The 25,015-nt window shown below is 42.5% G+C and overlaps 1 protein-coding gene across 9 annotated transcripts in view; it reads left to right on the top strand.

Annotated features, from left to right (window-relative positions):
* The window catches only part of myocd (myocardin), a 62,204-nt gene that overhangs the window by 2,609 nt on the left and 34,580 nt on the right, over nucleotides 1-25,015 (top strand). For all 9 annotated transcript variants that reach the window (XM_081698338.1, XM_035533723.2, XM_035533721.2 and 6 more), the window contains exon 2: nucleotides 242-525. The gene's annotated coding sequence lies outside the window, so the exon portion shown is untranslated. The remainder of the gene's footprint in view (nucleotides 1-241; nucleotides 526-25,015) is intronic.

The following is a 25,015-nucleotide window of genomic DNA, read 5'->3' as shown; positions in this document are numbered from 1 at the left end:
TTATGAGTCTGCAGACTCAGTGGCAAACGTCTTGAATTTGAATCAGTGTCATGTAAAACTTTGCTGATTCAACCCACGTGGAGATCAGCAGGTGACACAGCATGTAAGGCTTGTGCAGCGTAGCTCTCCGTGAAGCGTGCTAAAGTGCTACGTAGCTTGGTGTGTCTGAACGCGTGCGTGCGAAGATCTTGTAATTCAAAAACGACTTTCTCCATTTCTTCTTTCTGTTCTATCTTAACAGGAACGCTTCAGTCGATGTCGTGATCTTCCACGTTTCTGTCTGATGATGAAGGATTTACGATGATGTGCCTGTGGCCCTTCCATGGCAGCAGTTGAGAAGATTTGGCGAGTCGACGTGTGTGCTGCGAGCAGAGTGAAGGCCCTGTCACACCGGAGCCTGACCGCTCCCCACCTTGACCGCACCCCACCCTGAGCCGAACAGCTGCACTCACCCTCTGGCCGTGCGACTGTCCATTCCTAATGCGATGACCCTCTGCGCGTCCGGGTTTCAATGAAATTCCCCAGGTACGATGCCTGTATCCCAGGAGCTCACCTTTTGGCCTTCCTGTATCGATAGCCGCTTAAAAAGCTTTAAGTCTTTTTAAGATTTTAGTTGAACTGGTCAAAGCAACCAACTCCACTGACATGAATGCAGTATGGAATGCACTCAGGCTGCACTTAACACAAATCTTAAGTCCCTGTTCAGAATATTCACTTGATTACAATTACACTACGATTACTCTACAATGATATCTTTGATTGAATTTTTTATAAGTCAGAAAGCTTCTACCTCATAAGGGTCTCTGCTTTGTGAGAGATGAAAGTATTTTGCGGTCAAAAAATCTGGCACAAGGCATCAAAGGGTGAAGTGAAACCAAACGCTTTAAATCTACCAAACTTCAGCAAGCGTGATGAGTTTATTCTGCTACTGTGCACTTAATGCTTTCAATTATCATTATAGATTCGTGCAACAGAGCGTTTTTGATAAGTGATTTCTTGACAGGGATTACCAAGGATTGAGTGCATGTCAAAGGATTGCAAAAGAAATGAAGTATTTTACACTTGCCCGGTTGACTGTTATTTCACAACAGCTGCTTACCATCAGTGCATCAGCTCCTCTCACGTTCTCATCGTTTCGCTTTTCAGAGGTTGACTTCCTTTGTTCTCATAAGAGCAATTTGGCAGCTACTACGCGTATGCAAATAAGCTTTGCTGGAGTTTGTGGTATTTGACATGGTTGCTAATCTGACAAGTAAGTATTATTGGCTTGTGGTTTCAAATCATTTGCTCAGGTATGTGATGTGCTCATTAAACATCTGTTTGTGGTCAGAGGACAACTTTGCTACCTCCAAATATGCGGTAAATATTTTGGTGAAAAACTGCTCTAAAAAAACAACACCGGTGTGCCTGTTCTAGTGTGTTTATGTGCAGATGAAGAATGCAAAAGGAGGCAACTTCATACAGGAGCACTTTTTCTTCGGGCTCCTTGGGACTCTGATGTTCTTAGATAGGACGCACCTCATGCACTCTCACGCACTCTCACGCACTCTCATGCTCACTCACTCCCTCCCTCCCTCACTCACTCACTGTTTAGCTGGCTCACATTCACAGATTTTAGGGTTAGCATGGTTTGGTTGTCTTTCCCTTCAATTTCTAGTTTGTCAGTTGCAAGTGGAGGCAAAACATAAGGTTTTACTTTCAGGGCACAGGGAAAGTGAGTAATTAAATGCACAAAATAGCCAGCAACAACTTCCATTACAACACCGCTGTTAAAATGAGAACAACTTCCACATGTTATGAAGAGAGACAGGCTTCAGTTACAACCCCCACCACCACCAGTTCAGCCCAAGTCTATGTCCTTGAGCTAGTGAGTAAAGATGAGAACTGACAGGGATACTGTGTAAGAACAGTGCTTTGTATCTCCGACACTGTGTGTCCTTGTTTGACGTAAGAATATAAGAAACATTTTGCTAACCCTGGTTGTGTAGGATAATGTAACCTCTACAATTCATCATTATGACTCTAGAACAAAATGCATCTCCTTTGCTTGATTTGCAAACAGCAGATGGTCTCTGTTTCTTTGTGTCAGAGGAGACATTAGTTTAAGCATCACATTTGCATATCCATATCTTTTCTTTCTAAGTTGCAGAGCATGTTTCTATAATTGGCCAAGGAGGACAAATATGTGTGGCAGTGTTGGCTGGTCTCCTCACATCACATATTTAAAAAAATGAATTGCCCAGTCACAGACATCAAAACAAACATACAATCATGCCATGGTCAGAGGCAATAGAACAAAAATCTGAAACTTGCGCTGGGTGTTGACCATTTAATCTCTTTAATCAGCTGATGCTTGACTTACTGGGAAAAAATGTACTCATTGGCGCTGAGGAAACGCTGTTTTGGATGTACTGGCTAGGGTACCTTCTAAGAGCAAATGACAAAGCACTTTTGTAAGTTGCTAAATGCCATAAATGTAAATGTTATAAATCAGAATGTGGGTTCAACAAACATGGGTTGCGTTCTCTGCTCCACACAGACCCACGTTGTCTCTGCACAGTTTGCACAGACAAAAAGCTTTTGTGTGCATTAAATACCAGGGAAAATCAGCTCTGAGGTGGCCTACCATTCACCTAACGCACAGTCCTGGAAAGCCACAGGGAGAGAATTGTGAACAGAACAGCCTGCCCATTCTGATGCACTCCAGAATGGTTGGTTTTGCTTGTTTGCCCACTTTATTATATTTGAAAGACTGTCCTACATTTCGACCTTTGCACTTAGAAACATCTTTAGTTAGTCTTCCACAGAGAGTTTCTGATGAAAGCTTTGTTGGCATTAATCAGCAGCCACGCTGGACGAGTCTGCACTCTGAGGTACATGAGCACATTAGTCATCCATGAATCTCTTCCCTTCCTAGATCAGATACTGCCTTTCCAGCACTGGAAGGAGTTGTGAGGATCGGGGGAAAACCTCCCATTTTCTTGAGGCTACTTTAATTGCCACTGACCACTTTGCTGTAATTGACTTATATTGTCCTGGGAGTTTCAGGCAACAGGCTTAAGGACAGTGGCCATTTGCTGCCAGCTAAGATTAATGAGTGTTATGGCCACAGAATTACCTCTTGGTTCTGCAGTTTTGTTGATGTTTCCTGTTGAATGTTACTCAGTTCCGCTGTGGCTGTAGTTGTAGTTAAATGTGGTCGTGGTGTTCAGGGAGATAACAGCCACACCATTCGCGGAAAGTGTTATATCTCAAGCACAAAGAGGATATTGTGCCTTCTAAAAGCTGTTTTTCTAGAAACTTCACGTGGACATTGGTATAAAAGCTGATTAGATTACAGTGTCAAAGAACCAAGTGACTTTTCCTTTCAATACAGTAAAGGTTGTAATGGAGCAAGAACCAGCCAGGTGCTTGCAGACCAAAAAAAAAAAAAAAACTGTACCTCTTTACTGAAATAGAGGATACCCAGGAACGTAGTTGGGAAACAGGCGAAGGTAATAACCAGAAGAGTGAGAAAAAACCTGGCAAATAAGCAAAAGGTGCAATTCCGAAAAACAGGGTCAAAAACAGGAGAAATCCAATAGAAACACCACTCGGCGTACACTTGTCAAAACAGGGAGAATACTTCACAACAAGGAATTGTATTTACAGAAGGCAAACAGACAGGTGCATCAGTTCAGTACTTAGGGGATGATGAGCTGGCGTGTGAGGGCAGTGGTAGCTCAGTGGTTATGGTGCTTGACTAGTAATCAGAAGGTTGTCATTTCAAGCTCCACCACAGCCAGGTTGCCACTGTTGGCCCCTGAGCAAGGCCCTTAACCCTCAATTGCTCAAGTTGTGTTCAGTCAGAATTGTAAGTCGCTTTGGATAAAAAGTGTCAGCTAAATGCTGTAAATGTAAATCTCTGATTGGTGGAGGGCAGTGAGGTGAGTGCCCCTTGATCACCCAGAGGATTGTGGGAACTGGAGTCTAGAACCAGGAGAAGATGTGACAAAGGTTCTTATGTGGTGATGATCTCTGTAGGAGGACTTGGCACATTACAGCCCTGCGACAGCTTCCATGAAGATGCCGTCAGCCATAGTTATGAGCTGTGGTGTAAGCAGAGAGGAGGCCTTTAAAATAGGTGTGGTTTTAAGTGCATCATACGCAAATGAATAAAAAACAAAGGAGCAGACACTTTTACTATAAACCTATTTTTGTTAAGTGTTTTTGTTGTTTTTGTTAAACCTGACCATGTCACCTCGCACCTTCAGGCATACAGCTTCACTTCAGTGTTGATATTGACTTCTCAGCCAAATATCAGCCAGGTCACCTTGGCATATTTAGAATTATTTATGACCAGTTTGTAATTATTATTATGGCTTATGTAGATTATATTGAGCACATCCAACTGGAATCGGATTTCATCATACATTCAACAGTCATGGATTGATTTCACTTTGAAATACACTGGCATATGATACTGGATCAAGACAGACCTAGCCAGCTTTAGGCCAGAGGGCAGGGGGTCTTTAATTAAGTCCTTTTATGAAAAGCCAATTTCTATGTATTGCACCAACACCTCCATACTGCCATTTCAAAATATCATTGTCCATGTCTGATGCCAGAGCTTGTACCTGGACATCCTCTGAGACCATTTCAAAAAGGTTTTTCTTCCAAGCTGAAGAATGGTTGAACTCCATTTTTAAAATGACCAAAGGACTGCAGGAACACATATAAAGGAGACAGAATCATGTTGGAGAGGTACTGGGCCTACATGGTTGTAGTGATGAGCAGCAAATGAGACCAATGATTAGCAGTAGAATTGCTGGGTGCTAATTCTACTGCGCATTACCAAGTCAAGACTGGAAGAACTTTTACAGTCCTGTTACGGCAAGAGGACTGATATCAAGGATTTATACTCAAATTAGAACAATGGAAGGCATCACTATAAATAAAGCTCAGAACTTTAGCTTGTATTCATTCTTCCTCTTCATGCACCCTAGATAGGCTTGATACCCTCATAGGCTATGAGTTTAAAGCAATATGTAGAATCCATTAATGTAAACTTAAATTATCACAGTTTTATCCAGAGATTACAGAAGAATGCAACAGATGTGTGCAGTCTCCAGCTAACCTGACATATATGTTTTGGTCTTGTCCCAAATTAACTAGGTTCTGCTGTATTTTTTTAAGTACTCTCAAAAATACTAGGACTTCAGATACAGCCATCAGCAGACCTAGCTATATTTGGCACCATAGCACCACGATCTGTTTCTGTCTAAACTATTAGATGCCATAGCTTTCACCTCTCTTCTAGTTCATAGGAGAATTTAACTCCACAGAAAATCTCACAGTTCTTCCCAAATCCCACTGTTTATTAGAAGACAACACATTTTTACAGTAAGATTTGCCCTTTGGGGTTCAGTTTTGAAGTTTTATAATACTTGGCAGGCACTTCTATCATATTTTGACAATCATAAAACACTCCCCTCAGACAAAGATATTTCTTACAGCCCTACAATGAATGTATAAAATTTAAGAAAAATTTTAAACTGAAATTTTATCATGAACATGTTGCTAAAATCACATATATGATATGTTACAATTAGCATACTACAATAATATGAAGTGGTGAAAGGTGATTGGTTAAAGCGTTTAGTTAGGTAATGGAAATTCTTAATCAAAATGGGCAGAATTGAATTCGGTATCCTTCTTGATCTGTATTATTGGAGTTCACTAATAGTGGATTAACTATTGTGAACCACTATTACACCTCAAGAACAGAAAAGTCAAGTTGAAAGTTTGCTGAAAGGTACCAGAGTGCAAAGAAACGGTACTCATTCTGAATGACAGAATACACCCACACCTTTGAATCAGGAGCAGGGAGTATAGGGGGCAGGTTCACTTGTCGTTGTTGATGATGTGACTGCTGACCATAGCAACTGAATGATTTCTGAATTTTAAAGAAACTTCAGGGCCAGCATCAAAATGTGTTGGACTGGCTAAGTAGACCATTTGTCCAATATGCCACTGCGAAGGAAATTCTCTTACTGAGGAACTGAAGACAAAACAAAACAAAACAAAACAAATCCTGAAACAATCAAATCATGTAAATGGCTGTATTATAGGACTGGCGAGACACCACTAGAGAACATTCCTACATGTATGTATCTTGCTGCGCACTCTTGACAGGTTTTGACAGCAAAGTATCTGCAAAATGCTAAATGTGACAACTTTATCCAAGATATGTCCAACTACTCATCAATCCCTGAAATGGGGGTGCTATGCAACTAAATAATTACTGTAAGGTTCAGGTAACTCTTAAATTACAGCTGCACTTTAACTTCATATCAGTTGTATCATTTCAAATCCAAAGTTCTGTGATACAAATACATGCCAAGAAAAACTGTCACTGTTAAACTAAACCGCTAATAGATGCTGCTAAACTAGTTGGTCTTTGGCTAAAATAGTTCGTTTTAAAGCTATTTGTGAGTTTATGTTTGACAGGACTATTGCTAGCCTGTTAGCTGCAAGATCCTGTTGTACTAATTGTAAGGGGTCACATAGCAGTAGTGATGTAGACGTTTGTTAATTAGTACTGATAGCTAGCAAACACCAACTTACAGTGGAGTACAGTTTTGTTTCTGGATTGAATATTTAAAGTTTGTGGCAGTGTGTTTTAACTCCAAGCTTTAAGAAATTAAATGTAATTTATCCGCACAGCTGCAATTCTGTGGCTTTAGTAAACAAATTCTGTCATCAAAGAATATCTTGGCAAAATGTCACATTGCAGTCATTTCCCTCTAAACTGTTTTAAGGAGCCCTTATCACATGGGAACAAGTGTGCTTATCTGATGATATGAAGGCAACGACATCGTTTCCATGTCTTAGTCATGAATGTGATGTGGAGGAGTGTTTCAAACAGTGTTAGTAAAACTAATTTAAATACATATACACTCAGCTTTACCTTCAGCTTCATTCAGCTGGGAACTTTGCACTTCAAACTCGAGAGATTAATTAATCAAGATGTTCCATGACAGCATTGTTCCTCAGCCTCGGAACCTGATCATAGGAATACGCTGCACGGAATCTAATCCCTCATTTCCAGTGTCAGATTAAACTCTCGTGTTGCACAAGGCACAAAATGTACACTGAGTCTGTTTTACACTGAGTCTGCCTTACACCGAATCTGTTTTACACCAAATCTGTCTTACACTGAGTCTGTCTTACACCAAGTCTGTTTTACACCAAATCTGTCTTACACAGAGTTTTCCGTGGAAATGAGGGCCTCCCTGAGGTTCCTCCTGTGACTCACTGTTTGTGAGTCAACTGTTTGTGTTGGCGTCCCAGTTGATGGATAGCAATTATGTGAACTCTCCAATATTGCTTGTGTGAACATTCTTAGCATACTGCATTATCTTAATTGCAGCATTATTATTCATTATTTGTTTTTCCATGAAGATTTGGGGATATTTGCATGCCCGTGGCTAGAAACAGAGTTAGAGAAACAAAGTTGATTACACTCAGAAGCCCACAATTCCTGTCAAGGCTGCACGGTATTGGCAAGAATATTATATTACAATGATATTTCTATATCTTTTAAACATTACAATTGCAATACAGCTAAAACACAGGAGACCCCTTGATGTGATGCAAGGGATTGTTGTTTTGAGCAAAATGATTTGACTTTGTTGTGTCATGTGGATGATGTGATTCATGAAAACACCCACAGAACATTTGTCATGAACTTCTGAGACTGTTATATCACCATAACAGAGAACAATTCTGATCTCACACATTGTATTTGAGTTTTTACATTTTTTTCTTGATCTTTGCAATTGCACGTTTCCATGTTTAAAGTTTAGTTATGTCATTTCCATGTCAAAACAGGATCAATGAAAAATGACATTTTATGTTCCACCTTTCCAGTTTGATTTCTCAGATTAATGTTCATCTCGGAAATCCCTGTCAGGGCCAGGTGACTTTTGCCATGTGTGAATGCAAACAACACGCTCTCAGACTACTCTGCATCCAGAGACCCATAACCCTGACCCAGACCCAGTAGAAATATCCCTCTGGTTTCTCCATGTCTGCTGTTGTTTGCATTTCCCAGATTCTCAGCAATGTAGCTGGTCCACAGTTATTAACATCAGACTGGGCTGCATGGAACAGAATTTTCCTTAATCCCAAAGGGTTAAAGGAATCATGTCTCTGAAGACCACATCACAGAGTAACCTTTCAATGGACCATTTAGTTACCCATGAACCCTCTATACAGGCAAAACAGTGTCTTTAATAACTTAAATGATTAAGCTATAGGAGCAATGAATGTCAATCACTCACTCTCAACCAATAACCTCCACAGCCGATTTTTTGTCTAATGCATTTGATCTTAAAAACATCCTGCTTTCTGCAAATGTAGGCTTGGTCCTTTCCGCATGTCTGTAAAATCATTGGTTCATGGGTGTTGTGTAGCACCTTCATACGTGTGTGAAGCTCTGCAAGTGACCATTGGGGAATGGTCCCACCTGACAGTAATACTTTCTCTAAACCCTCGCGTTAATCAGGCATGACTTTTTCAAAGCTAAGAAAACAAATCCTCAACAGGAATTCTTTAAGAATCATTTTTAAGGCTTCGCACCAGGAACAATGTACATTGCCTGTTATAGAGTAAGTCTTTAAATCCCACATTAAATCCATGACACATTTCCTAATATATGGTTCTTTGGCAAAAAAGGGCACAAAAATTAGATAACTGCATCAGAGTTAGAGAGAGAGAGAGAGAGAGAGAGAGAGAGAGAGAGACTGACAGAGAGAGAGAGAGAGAGAGAGAGAGAGAGAGAGAGAGAAAACAAGTTTAGATTCTAGAAACTTTTCCACTGATCATAAAGGGCCTGACAGTAATCTAAACACACACACACACACACATACACACACACACACACACACACACACACACACACACACACACACACACACACACACACACACACACACACAGTGTACAATATTCAGCTTTGTTGTCCAGAGAAGAAAACCATTCCTCTGCAGTGGTTTATAGTAAGAGAAACAGAATAAGCTGGTGGAACATTCCTCTCTACTTAGCTGAAGACAGAGAGTGTCTTTGGATGCGTCAGGGAGCGTCTGCGCTGGCTTTCACAGGAGCCTGATTTGTGTCTTTGGTGCGCTTTGATGCAGATTTATTCTAGTCCGTTCTGTCAGTCACACATCGCATCTCTAAGGTGGACTGTAGTTCACCCAGTCAGTGGCATAAAAGTCCTCTCAGTCCCCATAGTAATTTAACGACAGGTCAGAGATATAAAGGCCATGGAGGTAACCACACCCTGCCTTTCAAAGTTATCGGGTACAGAAGGTCTGTTTTGCTGTTCATTATGACAGTTGTGTCAGAGAACACCATCAGAAACAAGGATCAGATGTTTATCAACCAGTACTTGGGAAGAGTAATGACTTCAGGTGGTTGCAGAAGGTTAACGCGATAGCTCAGGTCCACGAGAAAGAGTCTGATAGGAAGACGGAGACACAGTATGTGCTGTACTGTAGCATGAAGATGGAGACGTTGGAGACGTCGGCCTGACATAAATCTACAGACACCACTACCAGCGAAATGCACAAAGCAGAAAAGAACAAAACGCCTAGAATGTTCTTTCGAATTGAATAATTACATAGTTTACATTTGAAAATTCTGAGCATTTCTTTTTCAGTTAACCTCCAGCAATGTGTGCCATAGCCTTTATTACAGTGTCCTTTAACTACGGAGGAGATTGTTTATACCACAGAGCTCTGTTTCTTCTTTTTCTTTTCCTTTGCTATTTGTATTATTTTATCATGTCTTTTGTTATCTACTGTACCGTCATTTTTCAATCCGAATCTTCCATAAAAAGACATAAATATATGACCCAGCATGTTTCAGAGCTTGTTCAGGCATTAAAGAGGAGATATCAGGCCTCTGTGTAGCAGGACTCCATGTGTCTGGGTAACACCTGCCCACCCAAGTCGTCTTGTAAGCGGTGACAATCTGGGACTCTTGTCTCTCCGGCATATCTTGAGCAACCTCAAAGTAAATACACTCCCTTTCTGTGGAAGCATGGAAACTTATTATTACTCCAGATGCCTAAGCCATTCACTTCTTAAGCCCACAAATTTAGAATCCACATACACGGCACAACAATGAATTATTGGGCGATTATGAATAACCAACAGTGGAAAAAGGAACTCATAGCCAACTGATACATCCCAAGCACAGCCGAGAGCTTCAGGTCTAAATACACAAGAAGGTGAAGCCATTGTCTAATGTTTATCAGGTGTTTGTTTCTGATTGGTCGATGCCATATCGCAGTGACCTTAAGATGCACATGTTCTCTGAGACAGGCCAAGTGCAGATGTCTCCTCACTGCTGAAGTTTCTGCCTGTGTTTCAGACTAACTGTTTCACTTCCATGAGTTACTACGTATGAACCCACACGGATTCTGATCATTCGCTTCACATTTCCCATCCAGATTATTTGTAGAATAATCAAATATGTTTTTTAAAATGTTTTTTAATGTCTCTTTATGTCTTTATTTGCAGAAAATCTTTACACTTATATTTTTACTTTTTACTCAAGCTTTGGACCCTAGAAGTAATCAAACTTATAATAGCATTTCACTTTATGGTGTAAAATTTTAAATTCCCATAGGGGCCCTTTTAGCTATTACAAGCACAGTCAAAATAGATATTTGCATGTGTCTAAATTTTTTTCCTCAGTTAAAACCAGGCAGACAGTTTGAAAAGGTTCCCATGACGGAACCATTCCAACCATCTGGGCACGCCTTGCCTCCGCTTCGTTTTCAACCCTAAACTCATGGGAAAGCTATTTCTGGTCTTGTTCCACTGACACGAAAAACACTGCCAGTTGTTTATTAACAGGTGCAATGTCACATCCAACCTATAATAGCCCATAAAGTAAACACACATTAAAACAGATTCCACAGGAAGAGATATTGATCATTTTGTTTCATTTTTTTGCACCTTCACTGGCAGTTTAAGGGTTAATGTTATTTCGGCTGGGGTTTCCAGTTTATGGTTAAATACCTGTAGTATAGAAACCTAGCACTTCACAGATTGCCTTCGTTAGTGGACAGTTAGCAAGCAGGGGTTGGTTGTCTGTAAGTGAGGTATAACAGTGGTCGCTGCTGGAGCGCGCTGACCTTTGCAGGACGGGCCATGGAGGACAGGCAGGCAGACTCTCACATGGAACTGTAAACAGAGGAATACCAGTGTCACCACAGTATGATGTCTGTGCGCTTGCTCACCCACATGGTTAAGAGCCTGTTTAAGAAGGCCTCCGTGGACTGATTGGATATAATCATATAATGTCTGCACACATTATATGATGTGCATCGTAGCCATGTGTCTGCAGAGAGACATCAGCATTTCTTGAGGAGAGATTTTTTTTTTTTTGAGAAAAAAATATCAGGGAAATGTGTGTGATGCTATTCATACACCTAGTGGAGGAGAAAAAATGGAGATAGTGAGAGAAGGAGAAATAGAGCGAGAGAGAGAGAGAGAGGGGGAGGGAGAGAGAGGGAGAGAGAGAGAGAGGGAGGGAGAGAGAGAGAGAGAGAGGGAGAGAGAGAGGGAGGGAAAGAGAGAGAGAGGGAGGGAGAGAGAGAGAGAGAGAGGGAGAGAGAGAGGGAGGGAAAGAGAGAGAGAGGGAGGGAGAGAGAGGGAGAGAAAGAGGGAGGGAAAGAGAGAGAGAGGGAGAGAGAGGGAGGGAGAGAGAGGGAGAGAGAGAGGGAGGGAGAGAGAGAGAGAGAGAGAGAGAGAGAGAGGGAGGGAGAGAGAGGGAGAGAAAGAGGGAGAGAAAGAGAGAGAGAGGGAGGGAGAGGGAGGGAGAGAGAGATGGGCTGAGTGAGTGAGTGAGGGAGGGAGAGCGTCTGGGAGTATGCCGACCCATGTGACACTCCCTGATCCTTCTTTGTTTTTCCCACACAAACTGAGATGGCGTGGCCTTATTCTTCACTACAGCACTTTCAAAACAAGAGGTTTTGTTTTTAAATTAATACTTATCCAAAGTTTTGATTTATAGTTCAGAGATTTTTTTATGTCACCAGCCATTCATGGCAATATTACAGGATATAGAAAGGTCACTTATGCAAAATACTGCACCACAACAAACGTCCAAATAAACATTCTATACGCCCCCCCAGAGTTTGGATGGTTGTTGAAGTAGATATGTACTCATAACAACCATGCATGTTTTACTTTGTTTTATTGATATCCTCATATTTTAAATGTAAAATATTCGAAATTTTTCAACTAATTCAACTAATGATTTTTCTGTAAACTCTCACAATCTTTACATCCATCAGATCCCTCAGAAGGGGGCCACACATTTATACTACACAGGAAACTTGTTTTAGCCTTTTTCCTGAGAATTTGGATGTGTGAAACCAGACTTACGCTTCCCTCGAGACTGTAAATATCACTGTAATTTTAGTTCCCGCTAACACTAGCTAGATCTGGTGAGATGATAATCTGGTTTGCTTTCTGCTGGTCGGTACTGTCTCGTGTGGTCTCAGAGGACCTGATGTGCCAGCACTGGCATTCTGGTTCCCCCGCCTCCGAAACGGCCCATCTGGGCCCGAGCTCCCACAGGAGGACCAGAGAACCCAGGTCCTGTTTGTTTCCCAGCTGCCAGTCTGCTAACAGACACTCGGGGGGGGGGGGGGGGTGCTCCTCGCTAGCCCGTCTACTTCATTGCGCAGGCCCGTCTGTTGATCCAAAGGGGTTTCCCCCCCACCAAAGGCCATTCCAGGCCTCATTCCAGGGGACGTTTGTTTGTCCTTTTTCAAAAAAAATCTGCTATCCATAGATTCGAGGAAGCTAAAAATAAAGAATCGTTGCACAGTGTGAAGGAATGATCTGTCCTGGAGTTTCCATCAGTCTGAATCAAAGCCGATATGTAAGCAGTGATTAGTCGGTCCCTTGTCTCCTAGTCCTCATAGTATTGTCCTCCCTGTGGAGAAAAATGATGGGAAGTCCCATACATTTAAAAAGCCCTATTGGTGGCTGATAAGACTTCATGGAATACAGTATATTGCAAAAGCGTGTTCACTGTTCCCCAGTATTTCTCCAATGATGGATGTAGTCTAAGAATTATTTACCTTATATATAGATTTCACCCCAGATGGCTGATAGTGCATGGTTGTAAATATAGTTCTCTCTGCGGCCAGAAATCTGGGAACGGTCCGGAGCAGCTCGGAAGCGTGTGTCGTTACTGACGGAGATGTTGACATAAATCTCCTGTTGGTGGTTGGCGGCTCATTAAGTCAAAACAATCCCTCGCAGGCCAGACCCTGGTGGACGATTCTGCCTGGGCTGGTGCACTCTCCAGACCGCCGTGGCCGACAGCGGGCATGCAGCTCCGGCTGGCAGAGGTATGCCTGCGTAGAGCTGGGAGCCATCCGCCTCCAGCCCCCTGGCCCAGTGGAGGGGAGCGGGAGAGCGTGTTCCCTGTCTAGATCCTGGGGCAGGAAACCTCCCCCACTCCCCTGCAGATTTCACTCGGCTGACCCCAGTGTCACGGCGCGGCGAGGCCCCGGTTCTGACGCCTGAGACTGACCTTGGTGCTGTTTTCACTCCGTATGACTGTAGCGAGCAGTGAGCAGTGCAGGCCAATTACCGCCGCGCGGGAACACTGCCCGTGTTCGGGATTCGGCGTTGATCCATCCGAAAGGTCCTTGCATACTGATGATCGTGAGGCTGGGGTTTTGCTCAAGTTGACTGGCAAAAGTGGATTAGATCTCTGGGTGACAGAATGTCCATCACAAAAAGCAAAGGATCCAAAAAAGGGCAAATTAATTTTCAGACCGACATTTTCATCAGAATTTACTTGACTGTTAAATGATACATAAAAATATAGCAGTTTTTCTTTTGTTCAAATGCAGTATCTTTTGGTTTCGACATGTGAGACAGCCCATGTCCTGTCTGGGAGAATGACTCATTACTGTATTTACTACACAGTAGTAAACAGATTCCCCCCAAGTTCTCTACTCTTCCACCCAATTTGACATCGAAGTGTACAAACACGTTGCCATCTCCATCAGTCCGTCCCTTCTCAGAGACACACCAGTCCGTCCCCTCTCTGGAAAAACAGTTTACCCATCTATTTGCTCGAGGTGTCTGCTGAGGGGTTTTTTGGGGCGGTGGAGGGTGGAAGGGGGTTATTGGAAATCCTAGAGGCATGGAAAGGATTAACACAGACAGCTCCTGTCTCAGTCTGCTCAGCGTGCGCTTAGTAATTGAATTTCACGCTTCGACCCCCCCTCTGAAGTTGCGTACCAAAGCGGTCATCTGCAAAAGAAAGCTATTAGTCAGGGCATCAGCGAGGCCGCGCTGTTCACTGTAGGAAGTGGGAGATTATGAGGTGGCGGTCGTCGGGCGCTAAGTCGTCAACACACAGTAGCTGTGCTTTGTAACTAGGGACAGCACGCAATGCAGAAATAATAAATACACCCTACTGCTTCTCAGATGGTCTTATTCCACCATGGTGTTCTCCCTGTGCACAGTAACTTTTACTGGATACCTAAATGCTTTTCTGGCTGGGAAGCTCGATATGGGCTCAGTGCAAAGCGCCCTGTACTGAAACACATCACTTGGGCCTACACTGGTTTGCTGGCAAAACAGGGAAGCACCATGCTTTGTTTTCCTGTTTGCTTGGTTTATGGAATCAGCCCCAGAGGTGATACATTTACATATGTTGTTCCTGTTCCCAGTTCATGGCGTTCTGGCAGAGAGACGTCAATGTCACTGTTCTTATCTTTTACTGGAACACTTGGGAATGTCCAGTAAAGTTTTCAGCGCAGGCTGCATGTCTACGAGCCTCTCGCCAGCAAGGCGTGCGATGGGTTCACACTCGCATAAAAGTCTCTGAGGTCCATCTCTGTCGAGTGGACTCTCTGGAGCTGTCAGCAGAGCTGGGATGAGTCATGCTCTTTTAAAGCACTGACATCACGGTCCTGGACCTCCGTGATGCAGCTCTCTCGCTCTCTCTCTCTCTCTCTCTCTCTCTCTCTCTCTCTCTTTCTCTCTCTCTCCCTTCAGAGGTTTCTGGGCTAGTACGGCGTGGACATTAATGAAGGCTCCTTATTTTATACAGTGGCTCAATGCAAAAAACACTCTATAAACTATTGCGAAGTCACAGTTATTCTAGTGAAATGATTTGCCGACAGCCATGCGGAGTCGCTACCCTCAGGCGCTCCTACTCCGGATCCTTTGCATTAGATTTGTCCACTCCAGTTCAGGCTGCACCCAGATACCTCAGGCCCAAAGTGGTGCACACCTGCTCCTCAGCGATGGACCAGCTGGGACTCGCTCCTGGGCATCAGGTGTTTGTATAGTTTGAAGGGCTGAAGTTCCAGAAATACTTATTAACTCTTACGGTTTTCCAAGTCTGGATTCTAGGTAAAGGCTTGCAATCGGAGCCTACATTTAGTGTGTGACCAGTACTGCCAAAACTACTTTAAGGCTCGTTACACTTGAATGTATTTTAATGGTATTGCACAAATATTATGTCCTCTTTTAAATGGCTGTGTTGGTACTGGGTACTACAAACATATACAGCTGTCCTTATTCTCTCAGTGAAAAACATGCTCAATCCTAAACAAACATTGTTTTTTTCTTGACTCAACATGCAACTGTCATTTTTTACAGTCCTACTTTCTAAATAACAACACATTGATCTTAATATAACTGTTTTATCAAGTTATTCTGAAAAACTAATGCATGCAAATGACAGTGGAAAACCACTATATTGGTTTTGCATAATAATGATTCTGCCATTTGGAAGCTTCCAGTAAAGCAAGAAACTTTTGTTATCAGTTACAGATGTGTTACAGAATCGTATCTGCAGTGTAGTCAACACTGCGATTATTCTTCTGGCCCAGTGTTTCTCTTGTGAAATTTTTTCTTGTAAAAATTTAGTAATTATGTTAGTTTAGTTCTGCAGAATCTAAGAAAATAAATGTCTAAGAGTTTACCCAGACAAATTTGCTGTGTTACACAGTCACTGTCTCGTATCCCAGCGTTTACAGACCCTCAGCAGTTAAACCACTGCACAAATAATTCTGTATTATGAAGGACTGGCTATTAAGAAGTTACTTCCTTCTCTGAGGAAGGACATAAAATATATGACAGACATAAAACATAAAGCTGTTAGTATAGGAGATTAGACAACAGTGTAGTACAGAATAAAGAATTACACCAGGAGCAAAGTAATGTGCTTAAAAGATGCTTTATAAGGGATTTAGCAATTCATGTAAATTCACATGATTTACTTGGTTATTTCGTGGAAAACATGAAAAAGGTGATGTTTATACCACAGGCCCATGCTGAGCAAGTCTCTGGTACAGTCACACATTTAGAGATGCGAAAGGTAAAAAAAGAGTCATCTTAATGACTAATTTACACAGTGAAACTCAGCTGTTGAAAGTCATAACATGAAAGCGGTGTATAAAAATGAAACTTTTAATGAAAACAGACTTTGATAGAGGCGTCAGGGGGACGCTGTAGGTCAGCTGTCACCTCTTCTGTTTGTTGAATGTGGAATAATGAAATAAATCAGCGTGCGAAGTAGCCTTGCACTGAAGAAAGCCCGTAAAATCCGCAACGTCTTATTTTACAAGTTCGCCAGGAGGCATCTGACTGAAAATAATGATCCTTCTGGGTCTTATGTCTGTTTGAATGATGTGTCCTGTATAAACCTCCCCAGCCACACAAAGGCAGATTTAAACAGATCCTGTAGGCTGTTGTATTAGGTGTTGTGTTAATCCGGAGCTTCGTGTTGGCTGCAGGGCGTTAATGTGAGCTTTCCTTCTGAACCACGGAGCCCTTTGTTGGCCAGATGGGTTTTGTCATTGAATAGAAACCAGGACACAACTGCCCAAGTCAGATGTGTTGTCCAGCCAATTCCTTAGTTACATGGTGGCCTGTTGTACAGGGCCAACTCCTGTCTGACACCGTATACTGAGTTTATGCGGTGTGTGTGTGTGTGTGGGGGGGGGGGGGGTACGTGCAACTGCTGCTTCTGATCTGACACACACACACACACACACACAAACACGCACAAACACACACACAGCAGGAACCACATGCTGTGCATTCACTGTGCTGTGACATCAGCTCAGTCCACCCACCTTAATCCCGACTCTTAAATTTGGTTCTAATCTTTTTAGCACTGCAAATGATCCTTTGAAAGCCTCTCATCATGAGGACATCTCTCCCCACCGCGGTGTTCAGTACGACAGAACCTCACACACTTTCCCAACACTGTATGTAACAGGGAGGGAATTCCATGGGCCAGTCCTGCAAACTTGACATAGCAGCGCAAGACATTCTGTTAAGCAGTTAAAAGCTTTTTTATCAAGTGACAGTATGCACATCAGGATATTTTATGTGACAAGACCACCAGCTAGAAAGGAAGTACCCCAAACATGTCCCAGTGTAGTTCAGATCTTAGTGCACTGTTGTGCCACCACACTACAGCGCTGACCAGTGTTGGCTCCGCCCAGCCCACAGGTCCCACGGAGCACTGTGTCCTGAATCTGCACACGTTGCCCTCCAGCTCCTCCGAGGGTTTCTGGGACGCTGGTGCCTCCCCAGTGACTTCGAGTCCGGCAGCATTCCGCTGGCGGGGGATGTGCTTGTGTTGGAGGTCGAACACAAATCTTATGAAAAGAGCGGGGAAGATAAGATGGCTCTACACGCGTCAGACTGTTCCGTGGTTTCCGCACGGAGAGCGCTGGAATAGCTGCCCCTGTCGCTCTTTATTGGCCCGAGCTTGTGATCGCATTTGCCTGCAAAATACAGCCTAAGTTGTGCTCCCAGGTCACTCCTGAACTCAGTGTTCTTTGTTTGACTCGGCTGGAAGTGATAAGAAGCACAGAAGAAGTAGAATCTATAAGACCATGTGCTTATAAGGAAGTTCTGCATCGGATGGGCTGGTGCAGAACTAGTCAAGCAACAGAATAGTGTACATTTACAACTCCTCTAGTGAGAACATTGCAGAACAAAACACCATGGCGGTGACCTTACGCTTGTCAGGCCCCTTTGGGAATGCTACATTTTTTACTGTTTACTAATCACAACCATTTGCCAATTAGACAAACAAACTCACCATATTAGTACTGATGTATTTAGGCTTTTCTATATTTATATTTATAAATCTCTTACTTGGAAAACCAGGCTGCGCTGTTAGTAGGACACACTTGAAACAACATCGTTTGTCCGAGGTTCAGTGAAGTCTATCAGTGCACAAGCAAAACATTGCCGGTGTAATCAGTGAACATGAGGACCATCATGAAACGTGTTTAACGGCTAACAGCCAGATTCTCATTTAGAGATGAATGAAGGATATACTTGATATTGTGGTATGGTTTTAAATGAACATGTCACTGGCTCGACTGGATATAGAAACAAGAAAGTATGTGAGTGAGTGCAACTGGAAGCATGTGAGTTTGTGTGTGTGTCAGGGGGGGATTAATACCTAAATAAAAGAGCTGTTGCTAACCTGAAATAAGCCTGTTCAAGGCAAACGTTGAAACAAACCGTCGAGCATGACAAAATCAGACACTCTTCAAAGGCCGGCGGTGCCTGTGTTCTTTTCCTCGACGTTCATCTCAGCACATTTTGGTATTTACACGCAGGGGCCGATAGTGGAATTTTGCAACCGTTCTCGGTCATGGTCCATGTCAGAGGCGCTCCTAAAGTCTTCAGGGAGACACTCCTGCATTGTGTCATAGAAATGTTTGTTCGCTGGAACACACCGCGGCACATCACCGTACTGCCTGAGCTTTTCCGTCGCGGCTGACTGGGAAAGGTCATGCTAATTTCTGTGCTCATGGAAAGTGTCTGTATACAACTCAACTGCACACATACACACATGCACACACACAAACACACACACACACACACACACACTACAGACACATACGCACACATACATACACATACACATAAGCGAACACATACCTACAAGCACAGACGCGCACACACACACACACACACACACACACACACACACACACACACACACACACACACACACACAAAGCTTGGCCTTTGTGGCACAACAATCATTCATTTGATGCCTTCAAACCAGCTCTTCAGACAGATGATACCTCATTTCTGTGTCATGTATCATTTTTCATTCTTAGTTTTCTAGATTTGACATTTTTTAGGATTGACATTGTTATATAATTGTCTATAACATGGTTAGCCACCTACATACTGTGAGGAATACAGCAGTGAACTCCTAGTCAGGTTCATGGCATATTTAGTGAGGTTCTACCATTTCTATCTATGTTGCTAAAACTGTCTGTTATGGAACAGTTACAGCCAGGCCACATTTCAGATAGTTCTAGTTTTGCTGAAGGATTTTTGTGAGGATAAAGTTATTTTTTAAATAAAGTTAACTAATTCCATTCAAGCCTTGGCTACAACTCAGGTAGGTCATTCAAATTTTAATTATTTGATAACACGACTGTAAAAAAAAAAAAGCCTTGATAAATGTGACTTCTGCCATGATATCACCAAATTTTGGCTAGCAAACACACGTATTCTTTAATCAGCACATCCCTGACATTGACATTCTGATAGCAGGGATTTTTTATAACTTGTAAAATACAACCAGTTTGTTATTGTCACTTCAGTAGAATGGTAATCTATGGAGAGCTGTGGTCACGCTCGGAGAGTCTGAGGCAGACTCTCCAGAATGTGAGCCTTTCGACAAGAACAGGCAGAGAATGTGCTCCGTAATTACGATCCCAGCGCTCCTGTACCTTAGCCCATTCCACTTTATTTATTTGAACTGAAAGCTGATTACTTCACCAGTTAAAGCTGGAGCCTGATGGATTCTGGTGACTCAGAGACAGTGACAGACTCAGGGACAGCAGATGAGTCACATATTTACACTGCTCCAGAGTGAAAGATTTATATTTGCCTGTTACAAGGTTGATAAAATATCTTAGATAAAGGGCAGCCAAACATAATAAGAATGGCTGGCTGTGTTATGAGATGCTATATGATTAGATAATATGATTTCCACTTTAAAGAGTAACTTCTTGAATAAGTTCCGAGTTGCAGCCGAACTGCTGCTGGGATTTATGTCTGAACTGCAGCTAAGTTAGGACACACTTTCTGCTCTTCCCAAAACAAAATATGGGCAAGTTAACTTAATGATATCAGGTCTCTTCAAAAGCTTTCTCTCAACATGAACTCCATTAATAATATGTCAGAATGAACTATACATTACCAGAGCCATACCTTCAACCCAAGGGTAAATACTAAAGCTGTCACATACCCATGCCTGTCCATCTCTGTTATTTACAGATATACTGGACATATACAAGCTTTTGAGTTTGTTAAAAAGCCAATAAATTGTCTTTGTTTTAATTTGGAGGCAGGTGTGACATGGAGGTGTAACCACTGGTTCATCGTGTAAACAGGCAGGAGGGAGATACAACTTGCGGAAAATGTGTTTACACAAGCGTATGCAATTGCTAAGGCATGAAGAGATCTGTGAGTCAGGCCACTTTTGGCTCTGTGTTCGTCTAAATGGGCATCGTGTGAATGTTGTGGATAATGAGGCAGCTAGCTGGACAGAGGAAGCATGATATGAATCAGTGATCAGTGATCATTGGGAATTATTTGATCATATACTGCATCACTCCTGTTGTTCTATATTACTGGTCAGTCTTCGATAATTGTAACAGTCGCTAAACTCTGAAGCTTTCTTGTAATGCTCACAGTGCAGATGGCTTTAATGTTTTCAGTGGTTGTTTAGATTGACCCAAGCCTTTGCAGGTGTGCTGCATCAAATGTTGCTCCAACTCAGACTGACCCTGGAGAGGTAGAGACAGACACTGCGCTTCCTGTGATAAGAGAAGACACTCAGCCAATGGAAGCCGTTACAACGTGTCCTCTTACCCAGAACACCGCTTCTACTAATTTGAAAAATAGAGAGTGTAAATGCCATCGTCTTCTGTCTGACTTCCACTAAGATGAAGAAGAACAGAGGCGTTCGAACAGAGACAAGACGCACGGCGATGCCAATAAAAAGGATTGGGAGTGTTCGGACCGAAACAAAGCAATGCAGCCCCACTGCAGTGGAAGAATAAGGCGAGATCGGAAATATGTGGAAACGCATGAATGGAAATTCGTGTAAAAGATTCCAGGGAGGTCCCCTGTGTTTTGCCTGTGATGGGTATGGTGTGCTAAAGATTGTCATACAAACGTGAGGAGAAGTACACCCACTATAAACTCTCTGGGAGCTTTTTAAACACTACATGTGCCAGCCCAGAGAGCCAGGGCCGAACCAGGGCGCTTCAGCAAAAATCACACACACACACGCACGCACGTACGCACGCACAAACACACACACACACACACACACACACACATGCACACACGCAAACGCACACACACACATACACACACGCGCGCGCGCGCACACACACACACACACACACACACACGAGCACACGCTGCTTGCCAGCCTCACCGGAGATTATATGGTTTCTTTGTATTTATACAATCTTATGTATTTAGATTACCTTCTGTATTTATATTACTTCTGTATTTAGATTACATGGCTTCTCTCCATTTCACAAGTTCAACACACACAGCATTATTCATGGTGTTGGAGGGAGACCTGAGGTGTACCAGGGTGATTGGTGGGAGCCTCAGATCCTATAGCCTGTGACGAAGAGGTCAGGACAGGACAGAGCACTATCAGGGCAGGACAGAGCACTATCAGGGTAGGACAGAGCACTATCAGTGCGCCCAAGTGTCACCACTGTGCTTCTTATAGGAAAAATTAAAACACATCATCACTTATGGCAAGTCGGTCAAGACTAACCGTACTGACATTATGCAGTACATCACTGAAAGTAGTCAGTGGAAATGGCAGTGTTTAAACTAGGCTCATGAGCTGCTTGTGCCGTAAGTTAACCAAACCAGGCCATGAATGTAGAATTTGGCAGTTTGGCTTTGATAACTGTGGTTCACCTGCCAGAACGTCTTTAGCAAAATCCAAAAAGCATAACACATGAAAGAAGACAGAATTGTGAAGCGGCCAAAAAAAAGTGGAAGAAAACACCTTTGGAAAAGTTCTACGTGTTCTTGGTAGTTTGTACACAGTTGAGGTCATGGTCAGTTTATAGCAGGTCCTGAAAGAGATAAATAAAACCTCAGAATGCGCACCGCAGGAACAAACGAGTTAATGTTCTCGTAAAACGTGCATTTAGAGCGCAGATGAATGTGGACAAGTTCGGCATGTGGCGTGCTGCACAAGGCGAGAGAAGCTATTGATGCGCAGACTTCACCCGTACACGCCGAGGAGAACGAACCCCCCCCCCAGAACCCCCCCAGCCTTGTGGCATTAAGGAAAGCAGTAACTGAATGGACAAGGTTTAAATAAAGACAAGCATACCAGGCTTGATGTGCCTGCTGGCATGGCCTCTACAACCCTGATGAACGGAGTCCTCGGTCCAGCTCGAAGGGTAATGGACACTTCAGCTGTTGCAGTACGCTTGCTTACTTACGAAGAGAGTGCAAGAAGATTCCCCCAATATTGAAATGGAAAGTGGAAGTGTTCAAAACCAGGTTTGTAGGTGCTTGCCAGTTTTGGTCCTGCCTCTCGCACAGCCATGATTTATGGAACTGTTAAGAGCATCCAAAACCGCTTCGCCAACCAGACCTTTGCAAAAACATGCGGAAAAGTATTACGCGCTGTGGAAGCGCTGCACTGCGAGACATGCCTGCAGGGTCTTTACCCCATTACCCATGCACGCTTCATTGCTCTCTTGAATTATGAAGTACCACATAGTTATTTGAACAATTTGTGAATTAAGTCTGATATTTTTTTTTTTTCCATTCAATGGAGGTCCTGTTAAGTCATGGGGAAGTCATGTCCCCCTCTTACACACACACACACACACACACACACACACACACACTCACAATAATAAATTAAACTTTGGTGCAGTCTTTGGAAGGCTCGTTGAGTTATAGAAGATCTGGGTGCATGGCAAGGTCAGTAATCACTCTTTCCACATCATGCCATGTCATAAACATGGTGGTGTGATCCCTTTTTAATGAGTTTTGGGTTATGACTGATTTTCTCTCCTGGTTTGTACCTGGAGTCACTGTTAGGATACATCTGACGAGCTGTGTAAAGGTTACTGGTCCTCTTTCCCAGTAATTTCTTAATTTGTCTTGGCATGTATGGTCAGACAAGTGTCATGTTTTTGCTCTGGGGAATTCGAGTTATTTTTGTGTTGAACTTAAGCAGAAGTAGACTTGAAATTTCTTTCTTTTTCTCTGCACAAGTTTCGATGCAGAGCCTGGGTTCCGTGCTCCGTGTGGGTGCCGATTATTAAATATTGTTAAACATTTTCAACAACCACAAGTGGCTCAGCTGTGTTATTTAAATGCACGTTCACTCAAGAATACTCTACTGTCAGCATGACATCAGTCACAGTGCAAAGCTGAACTAAAAATGTACAATACTTGGTTAATTTTGCTTGAATAAGATATAGGCCAGGCTTAACCGTGTAGTCCAGCTAGGTCCCAGGACTTACACCATGTAAAATCTAACGACACTTATAAATGTATGTGTTCAATGTACTATCTGCAGTAAAATAGAGGCTTTCACAGAAATAGTGTTTGTTTTAAAAAGGGAAAGGCATTTTAAGGCAAAGTCTACATTCTAAAGCCTAGAAATGTAAACTGTTTTGCTCATTATAGTTAGTCAAATTTATGTTTTGGCAAATAGTAGCTTGCAATGTTGACCAATTCATTTGAACTGTCATGCAGGGTTTGGTTTGGTGGAGGCTCAGGATGTGATGTAATGAGACCTGGGTGATGCTTTTACGGATCGCACATGGGCTACAAATTCTGAAATTGTGACTCTATATCATTCTTATGTTTACGAAACATCCCTGGGACAATTTACTTAGGCTAACGAGTTTCTTCCGAGCCTTTCCTACGGCAGTTCGTGCACTGCACTTTAATCTTATAGGAATACGGTAGCAAATGCATCCATGAGGATACATGTTTGTCTCCATTTTCTCTGTTTGTTGGGTGGTTTGACCTTGCACTCTTCTTCTCCAGTTTGTATGGTGACTCTGCCATAAGTCACAGCATTGTTCTGTATGCATCACCTGTCACATGTGGCTTTTAGGAGCTCTGTAGACTAAACCACATTGGTCATAAAAAGGTAATTGTCACAAAAAGTGTGCTCTGATGTTTAGCCCATTCTACAACTAATAACACTAATAATGCCAATTGGACCTCGCTCAGCTAATCTTCACAAAGCTGGTCATGATGGTTCTTTGGTTGTACATAGTATGATTTACATTACATGCTACACACCAGTGGTGATTCTGCACAAAAATGACAAATATGTCAGCATAACACTGATATATTTGCAACTGAAAAATGTTATTTGCAGGTGTTGCCACAAATACCTGATCAGTCTTTCAAAATAAATGTTGATGAGCATAAACTGAGCAGGACATCTACATGCAGGTCATGTTTCTGTTCTTCAGATCTTAACTTTCTGTTTGCTAGGCAAGAAAAAATCTCCTGACCTTTGCGTCTGGAGCCTGTAGTCTTTTACAACACTGTCACTTGACAGTCGACTTCTGTAGTTCTTGCAGCTTAGCCCCAGCTTAGCAAACACTTGTGTTATATTTTCCATTAGAAAAACCTGGGGTCACCGGTATGTCTGTCTCTGCTAGCCAAAACCAGATGGGGTTTTCCTATAAACAAGTGTACAGAGAATATTTATACAGTCTATGGCACCTGACGCCATAACACTCATGACATTCTGTTTAGTAGCCAATGTTGCTATAAGTCACTTTAGAGAATTAAGTAAATATTTTTAATATAGCCATGCTATTATTTATTATAGAATGGCAAAAGCTCTAAATCTTGCCAAATCCTCTGTTAAAAAAAAGTTCTTTAATAACAGC

The sequence above is a fragment of the Electrophorus electricus genome, chromosome 15 (assembly GCF_041902795.1).
Source record: "Electrophorus electricus isolate QZ-2024a chromosome 15, ASM4190279v1, whole genome shotgun sequence".
NCBI lineage: Eukaryota > Metazoa > Chordata > Actinopteri > Gymnotiformes > Gymnotidae > Electrophorus > Electrophorus electricus.
The sequence above is the reverse complement of the archived record's forward strand: the minus strand, read 5'-3'. Positions and strand labels throughout refer to the sequence as shown.